We start from the raw sequence: 9,204 nt of genomic DNA on the forward strand, positions 1-9,204 counted from the left end.
ATTGTTTGAATTGGCATAGAGATGTGTACAAGAGATTATTTTAATTTCATAAGTATGTATGTGCATTAACACATTTGCTTACTAAATTTTGTTTAATTGGATGAATCGACATAAAGATATAGTCAAAACATAAATGGATTTTGGTAGGTGAGTATGTTCATAAGTTAGCAAATTACCGAGTTGTCGTGAATTTAATCGTAACAACATGAACATGAGTATAATAATTCTAAGTTAAGAAACGTAATTAATCTAACACAATTGTGTCATCTTGATTAAAATCATTTTTTAAAATAGTGCATTTGAACTTTTATTTTATTTTTATTTATTTTACTTAGTTAAAAATATTAGTTTTAAATCACCTTCTCAGATCAAAATATTTTTCTTCACTAAAGTGTTTTTAATTGCATTCATAAATAATTCTTTTCACAGTGTGGGTACAATAACTCGACATTTACTTATCACTTTATTACTTGTTGCGATTGTGTACACTTTCACATTTTCGTCACTACAGGTTTTTGGCGCCGTTACCGATGAATGTTTTAAAAAGTCATTATTTGTGAATTTGTTAATTTTGCATTTTGGTTTATTTTTCTATTAAATTTTAACTGAATTAATTTTTTTTGTTTTGTTTTAGGTGTTTATAAGCATTGATCAAATCATCGATTTACTCCCCGTAGACCCTAAGAGTGAAAGAAATTTTCGATAGCAAATGAGACGAGTAAGTCAGAGAAGGACTGAAGAGATGAAATTTGAAAATTTGAATCAAGGAAACAGAGCAAACCCTACTCAAAATCCTATCCTTATTGCTGATGATAGTGATAGAGCTCTAAGACAGTATGTCATGCCAGTGTTTCATGATATTAATTCGGGTATTAAGAGACCAAAAATCAAGGCACAACAATTTAAGCTAAAGCTAGTCATGTTCCAGATGCTTCAGACAGTGGGCCAATTCAGTGGAATGCTTACCGAAGATCCTCATCTTCACTTAAGACTGTTTATGAAGGTGAGCAATTCTTTCAAGCTAACTGGAGTACCCGAACATGAGCTATGATTAAAGTTGTTCCCATATTCGCTAAGGGACAGAGCTCGAGCCTGGTTGAACTCATTGCCACCAAATTTAATTTCCACATGGCAAGAGTTAGCAGAAAGATTCCTTATGAAGTATTTCCCACCTAGCAAGAATGCTAAGTTGAGGAATGAGATTACTGCTTTCCAACAAATGGATGATGAGTCCTTGTATGAGGCATGGGAAAGGTACAAAGAATTATTACAAAAATGTCCCCATCATGGAATGCCTCATTACATTCAACTTGAGGCGTTCTATAACAGTCTCAATGCTCACACGAGGATGGTAGTAGACACTTCTGCTAACGGTGCTCTCCTTTTTAAGTCTTGTAATGAGGCTTATTAAATCAATGAGAGTATTTCCAGTAACAATTATCAATGGCCAATGAATTGATTAGCGTCAAGAAGACAAGTCATTGGAGTATAGGAAGTGGACGCTCTCACTTCACTTGCATATCAGGTATCCTTAATATCCTCAATGCTTAAAAATTTTACCACTAATGGGTTTAATAGTTTTATAGCTCAGCCACCAAACCAATTTGAAAATATAGCCTATGTCTATTTTGGGGAAGGACATTTGTTCGAAGAATGTCTATCAAACCCAGAATCTATGTATTACATGGGTAATCAGAACCAAAACTGAGGAAGTCAAGGACTGCAATCCAATTTCTATAACCCATCGTGGAAAAATCACTCGAATCTTTCTTGGAGTAACCAAGTGGCTGGAACTAGTAACACTTATGCACAACCTAGACCGACCTAGCCACCTGTTTTCCCTCAACAAGTTCAGAAACCAACTCAAGTTGAACGCTTCCAATAACTTAGAGAACCTATTGAAAGCATATATAGCAAAAAATGACGTCACTCTAAGGAATTTGGAGAATCAAGTAGGTCAACTTGCTACTGAACTTAGGAACCATCCACAAGGTGTTTTACCTAGTGATACGGAGAATCTGAGGAATCCAAGGAAGGAGCATTGCAAAGCATTAACGTTGAGGAGCAGAAAGACAATAGAGCCTAACACCGTCAAAGTTGAAGAGGAGCCAACTGATGATCAAGACCTAGTGGAAGTTCAACCAAGTATTGAAATTCCAATTTCACCAGAACCAGAATCTGCAAAACCCGAAAAGGTGATTTCTAAACCAGAAAATTTTGATAAACTAACAACTTCGTTAGATACAGGGTTGCCACAAAAGATAAATCAACCAGTTCCAGTGAAGAAACCTCCACCACCCTACCCTCAAAGACTTCAGAAGCAGAAGCAATAAGTCCAATTCAAGAATTTCCTAGATGTATTCGACCAATTTCATATTAACATCCCATTGGTTGAAGTACTTGAACAAATGCCAAACTATGTCAAATTCATGAAGGATATCCAGTCTAAAAAATGAATATAAAGAGAATTTGAGATGGTAGCCCTGACGAAGGAATGCAGTGCATATCTTTATGACAAACTACCCTCAAAGTTGAAAGATCCTGAATGTTTTACCATACCTTGCAACATTGGAGCAACATACTGCGGTAAGGCATTATGTGATTTGGGTGTGAGTATCAACTTGATGCCTATGTCCATATTTAGGAAGTTGGGAATAGGTGAAGTTAGACCTACTACGGTTACACTTCAATTAGCAGATCGATCCTTAGCACATCTAGAAGGAAAAATCAATGATGTATTGCTACGTGTAGACAAATTTATTTTTCCTGCTGACTTTGTTATTCTAGACTTTGACATAGATAAAAAAGTGTCAATCATCCTAGGAAGGCCTTTCCTAGCAACTGGAAGGACCCTTATCAATGTGCAAAAGGGTGAGCTTACTATGCGTGTTTAGGATGATCAGGTAACATTTAATGTTTTTAAGTCTATACGATTTCCTAACATAATTGGTGATTATTTTGTAGTGTCCGATTTAGAGGAATTAATCATGGAAAGGGAAATTAACTTTCTTGAGGACCCGTTGGAGAAAATTTTGACATCAGACCCTCCAAGTGATGAAAAGGAAGATGAATACTTAGCTTTGCTAGAAGCTAATCAAAGGGGATTTAATCTGCAATCTCGCTTTGAATCTTTAAAGTTAGAGAAAAGGGATTATGCCCAACCAAAAGCGTCAATCGAGGAGGCACCTAAGTTAGAACTCAAGGTACTTCCTTCACATTTAAAATATGTTTATTTAGGTAACGCTTCTACTTTGCCTATGATTTTTTCAACGAAATTAATTGTAGGGCAAGAAGAGAAACTCATCCAAGTATTAAAATAATTCAAGAAGGCTATCGGATGGACCATAGCCTATATTCACAATATTTGTCCATCTGTATGCATGCACAAGATCATCTTGGAAGATGGCGAGAAAGGGAAGATTGATGGACAATGAAGATTAAAATCCATCATGAAAGACGTAGTAAAGAAAGAAATCATCAAGTGGTTAGATATAGGTATAATTTACCCCATCTCAGACAGTTCATGGGTAACTCTAGTCTAGTGCATGCCAAAGAAAGGAGGTATTACGATCATAAAGAATAAAAACAACAAGCTAATACCAACCAAAACGATTACGGGATGGAGAAATTAATTGTAGGGCAAGAAGAGAAACTCATCCAAGTATTAAAATAATTCAAGAAGGCTATCGGATGGACCATAGCCTATATTCACAATATTTGTCCATCTGTATGCATGCACAAGATCATCTTGGAAGATGGCGAGAAAGGGAAGATTGATGGACAATGAAGATTAAAATCCATCATGAAAGACGTAGTAAAGAAAGAAATCATCAAGTGGTTAGATATAGGTATAATTTACCCCATCTCAGACAGTTCATGGGTAACTCTAGTCTAGTGCATGCCAAAGAAAGGAGGTATTACGATCATAAAGAATAAAAACAACAAGCTAATACCAACCAAAACGATTACGGGATGGAGAATTTGCATCGATTATCGAAAGCTGAATAAGGCAATAAGGAAGGATCATTTTCCTTTACTTTTCTTGGACCAGATGTTGGATAGACTCGCGGGGTGAGACTATTATTGTTTACTCGATGGACACTCGGGGTATAATTAGATTACAGTAGTGCCAGAAGATCAACACAAAACAACATTCACATGCCCCATATGGTACATTTGCATTTAGACGCATGCCATTTGGTTTATGTAGGACTCCTACTACATTTCAAAGATGTATGATGTCCATTTTTACTGACATGGTTGAGAAGTATTTGGAGGTGTTTATGGATGATTTTTTAGTATTTGAAGATACATATGATGATTTCCTAGACAATCTAGCCAAGGTACTAAGGCAATGCGAAGAAACAAACCTTGTACTCAATTGGGAAAAGTGTCATTTCATGGTACGAGAAGATATTGTTCTAGGGCATCGCGAGTTAGATAAAGAAAAGGTAGATGTTATTGAGAAACTCTCACCTCCAAAATTTGTAAAGGGTGTTAGGAGCGTTTTGGGCCACGTCGGGTTCTATCAAAGTGTAACACCCCAAATTTCTGTAATTTCGGCTTTTGTGAAATTGTAGCATAGGAAAATATCTGAATATGTTTTTGCATGAATTTGCATAATATCTGACTCCTTTTGTGTTTAAGTACTTTGGGGGTGTGTTAGGGAAGTCCCAAGTTCAAGTCTCAACTTGGGCAAAATTTTGGTTTTTTATTTAAATAAAGTCTGGCTTTTGGTTAGTGGGCTTATAAGAATTTATTGGTAAAAACTTAACAGAATGTGCCTGTTGGTCTAGTGGTTAAGTAGCAAGGGTTTATGCTAGAGGTCCTGGGTTTGAATCCTAGCTTGGGCATTATTTTTTCCACTAAAGCCAGGATAGAACTGGAGGTGAGCTAAAACACTGAAGTGGCAGGGTTTATCAGGTTTTTCTGAGTAGTTTCCTCAAAAAAAACTTTCTCTGCTGAAATTCTTTGCTATTTTTCTCCTCTCCACGTTCTTTTTCTTTTCTTTTTGCCAAAATTTCCCTTGCCTTCCTCTCATTCTTTTTGATTTCATATTAGCGGGCTTCTGCGATTCATTAACGTTCTCCTCATTGGTAAGTTTCTGCTTGTCATTCGTAAACATCGTTTGATTAAGAGATTAAGGGGGAATTTTCTTTGGGTGTTTAGTTACTGATCAAGGCGCTGTTCTTCGTTCCTGAACAGTGAATTAAGTGCATTGTATTCGCTAGTTTTCGATCAAGGTAAGAAATTTAATGATTTCAGGGCAGAATACCTCATTTAGTTTCAATCAAAAATTGTTTAAGTGACTGAAATGGGTCATGACATTGTGGAATATAGGTTCTGGAGTGCTCGAGATTGTATTAGGCTTCAATTGAAATCAGCTGTGTACTTTAATCGATCTGAAATCGCGTTTCAGAGAAAGCCGAAAACGCTGCTGTTGATGCCATATAGGCGTGTGGACTGCCCGTGTGGAGGCTTTGTAGTCAACGAAGTAGGCCGTGCGCGTGCCACACGGGCATGATGGGCACGGGCGTGTGAGGCTGGCAAGACCGTGTGTAAGGCACGGGTTTGACCAATTGGGCCATGTGGGCTACACGGGTGAACCACACAGGCTTGTGGGATCTTGGGTCAAGCCGTGTGATGCACACGGGCAAGGCCAATCTGGGTTGTGTGAACCACACGAGTAGGGCACACAGATGTATAAGCCTAATTTGTTTGAAATGTTCTGCAAGGTCGCACGGGTCGCCTAAGTCGACTGTGACCTGATTGTAGGGTTGGTAAGCGTTACTTAGACCCCTATACTCTGATTTGATACTAAGATGTATGTAAAAGCATGATAATTAAAGCATGTGTATCTGTTCTGATTTGATGATGATGTTATGATTTGATATCTGCGCATGAGCATGCATTATTATTTATGTTACATTGTATTGGGTTGGGCATGTTGTTGAAGAGAAGGAAGATTAAAAGGCTATTAGCCCGTCATCTGGCAGCTATGTTGCATATATCTGATATGTGTCGTATTCGGTACCATTTGGTGTGTAGGGTCAGATGGGTTGATTTTATCCCCATACTTGATGTGTAGGGCTGGGTGGGTCGATTTTATCCCCACATAGTGTGTTGGGTTGGACGAAGATGGTGTGCAAGGTTGGTGGCCATTACTGTTCTGATTATACATGTATCTCTGTATGGGCTAAGACCTGAATGTATCTGATACTGTTCTGAGTGAGCTAAGGCCTACACTATTCCTATTAAGAGCTCAGGCTCGATTATGACTGTTTGACTGCCATCCGTTTACATGCATGCGTTACTGTGGGGATGTACACACTGAGTTTGGGAAAACTCACCCTTTATTTTGTTTGTCTGTCAGGTAATCCCCAGCAGTAGGTGGATCGGTGCAGCGAAAGGGCTCTACGGTGACAACTGCTACATACACTTTGGTTTTAAAGGTTTTTAATGATTTTTTATTATTTTAATTGCTATAGTTGGGAGTAATTATGTAATTTTTGGTTTCAGACTATTTGGTATAAGTTCGAAATTTTGAAATACTGTTTATGGATTTTGGAACTGTAACTTTTTTTTCTTAAGCTTCCACGAACTAAGAAAAGTTTTCAAGCAAATTAATCAGTATATGTTTTCTAAGTTAAGTAAAAGGTGGTACCTGGATCAGTTTTTGGGTAAACTATTAAATGTATTCTCATGTGACTTCGCAAGGTTCGACCATAACATCTAGGTCAGATTTGGGGCATTACATTTAGTGGTATCAGAGTCAGGTTGCAGAACTCAGCTGTGGATTTAGGTTTCAAAATTTGGTTTTTGTAAAATGATTTGTAAAGTTATTTGAAATAATTTTGATAATGAGTATGTGGTACATCAAGCCTCCAACGCTGATCTTATAAGTTCTTTGAAACTCTGATATGTACTGTTTGAAAGTATGTTTATACTGAAATTTTGTCTATATCTGTTTGAAATATTGTGTATGTGTTATGAGACTACTATGGGTAGTACGTGACTGAAACACTTTAGGTAGTGTAAACTGAAAGCCGTAGTGAGCTTATTACTCGCGATAACTGACTCTGAAACTCTAATACTATTCTGCATAAAATATCTGCTAATAATTATCGAAACTATAAACTGATGTGCATAAAACTTCTAAATACAGATTAATTTGATAGTTACGATAAGCACACGTGAGACTCGTGGACGGGGTACTAGAGGCCGAGGTAGAGGCCGTAGAGGGATTCGAGCTGAATCTTTCGCATCTGATATGATTCCTAATCTGGACACTAGTGAGACACCATGTCACCTGTTACTGGGGCTGGTACTGAGTCTCATGACCATGCAGCTGGGGACAACGCACTGTCCCAGGCTATGCTGTGAATTCTGGAGAGGGTCGCTGGTGCCAATACTAGATCTGGAGGCCATGGGTCAGTTACGAAGCGACTTAGGATGAATGGGGCTGAGATATTCAGGGGCATCGTTGGAGTTGCTCCGAATGTGGTCGAGTACTGGATGGAGGCCACGGAGCACATAATGGATGATTTGGACTTCACTGATGAGTAGAAGCTCAAGGGGGCAGTGTCTCTGCTTCGCGATGAGGCGTACCAGTGGTGGTTGACTGTTCAGGAGGGCATTAAGCCCGATCAGTTTTCATGGGATTTGTTTAAAACCACCTGTGTGGGAGCTAGCTACACTGACGCTAGATGACATGAGTTCCTGAATCTCATTTAAGGGGACTATTTGGTGGCCGAGTATGAGGCCGAATTTTTTAGATTAAGCTGTTGTGCGAGGGACATGGTAGCGACAGAGTATGAACGCTGTGTTTGATTCGAGGATGGTCTTCAAGACATTTGCAAGTTCTGATAGCTCCTCAGAGGGAGCGGGATTTCTCAGTCCTGGTCGAGAAGGCCAAGATAGTCGAGGAGGTGAAGAGGGATTCTGAGTCTTCTGGTGCTGGGATGAAGTCTAAGAAAAAGGCCAGAACTGACAAGCCCGTGAGAGTTGGGCCTACTGCTGCACTTACTGGGGTGGCGATCTGTCAGCTTTGTAATAGACACCATCTGGGCAAGTGTTGAAGAGCTACTGGGGCTTGTTTGAGGTGTGGGTCGACTGATCATTGAGTTAAGGATTGTCCACTGAGGGGTAATCAGATGCAATCTCCAGTTGCTAAGACTGCACAACCACCGAGAGGGGTACAACAGCCACCTAGGGGCCGAGGACAGGCTAAGGGTGGTAACGGTATGGGTCGAGGTTAGAGAGTACTAGGCAGAGGTACTGGGCCGATTGAGGCGAGGCAGCCTGCACTTGTCTATATTGCACGTCGTTCTGAAGATGGAGATGCTCCGGACGTCATCACGGGTACGTTTTTAATCCTTAATGTACCTTATGTTGCACTGATAGACATAGTCTCTACACATTCCTATGTTGCATGTTCCGTGTCGAGACTTTAGGAATTTCGCATGAGAGCACTTCTAGTGAGATTTCAGTGGTAAATCTATTGAGGTAGTCCATTAGGGTTAGTAAATTGTTTAAAGACGTTCCGTTAGAAGTCCAAGGGATGATATTTTTAGCTGATCTGCTGAAACTCCCATTTGGGGAGTTCAACTTAATTTTGGGTATGGACTAGTTGGTGAAGCATCGTGTAAGTCTGGTTTGTACTGAAAAGAGGGTTGTTGTGAGGACCGAGGAGGATAATGAAATACTCGTGATTGGAGAACGATGAAATTCTTTGTCTAATGTGATATCTACATTAGTGGCACAAAAGCTGGTGAAGAAAAGATGTGAGGCATTTATGGCCTACATCAGTGTTTTCGATTCTGTAGACTCTTTAGTTAAGGACATCCATACTGGGAGGGACTTTCCAGATGTTTTTCCAGAGGAACTACCAGGATTGCCTCCAAGTCGTGAGGTAGAATTTGGTATCGAGTTGATTCCTGGTACAGCTCCGGTGTCTATCACCTCTTATCGAATGGCGCCGAAGGAGCTGGCAGAACTGAAGGCTCAAATATAGGAGCTGCTGGATCGTGGGTTTATTCGTCCCAATGTGTCTCCATGGGGAGCACCTGTTCTTTTCGTAAAGAAAAAGGACGGTACGATAAGGATGTGTATCGATTATCGTCAGTTAAATTAGTTGACGATTAAGAATAAATACCCACTTTTGAAGATAGACTATTTATTCAATCAGTTCAAAGTGACTTTTGT

General features: G+C 39.3%; 1 non-coding gene across 1 annotated transcript; it reads right to left on the reverse strand.

The window, feature by feature from the left end:
* Window positions 1–1,186: 1,186 nt before the first annotated feature.
* Window positions 1,187–1,293, reverse strand: LOC128295998 (small nucleolar RNA R71). The gene has a single exon (XR_008286546.1). It is a non-coding gene; the product is annotated as a small nucleolar RNA R71 (small nucleolar RNA).
* Between the last annotated feature and the right edge of the window lie 7,911 nt (window positions 1,294–9,204).

The sequence above is a fragment of the Gossypium arboreum genome, chromosome 7, assembly GCF_025698485.1.
Source record: "Gossypium arboreum isolate Shixiya-1 chromosome 7, ASM2569848v2, whole genome shotgun sequence".
Classification (NCBI taxonomy): Eukaryota; Viridiplantae; Streptophyta; class Magnoliopsida; order Malvales; family Malvaceae; genus Gossypium; species Gossypium arboreum.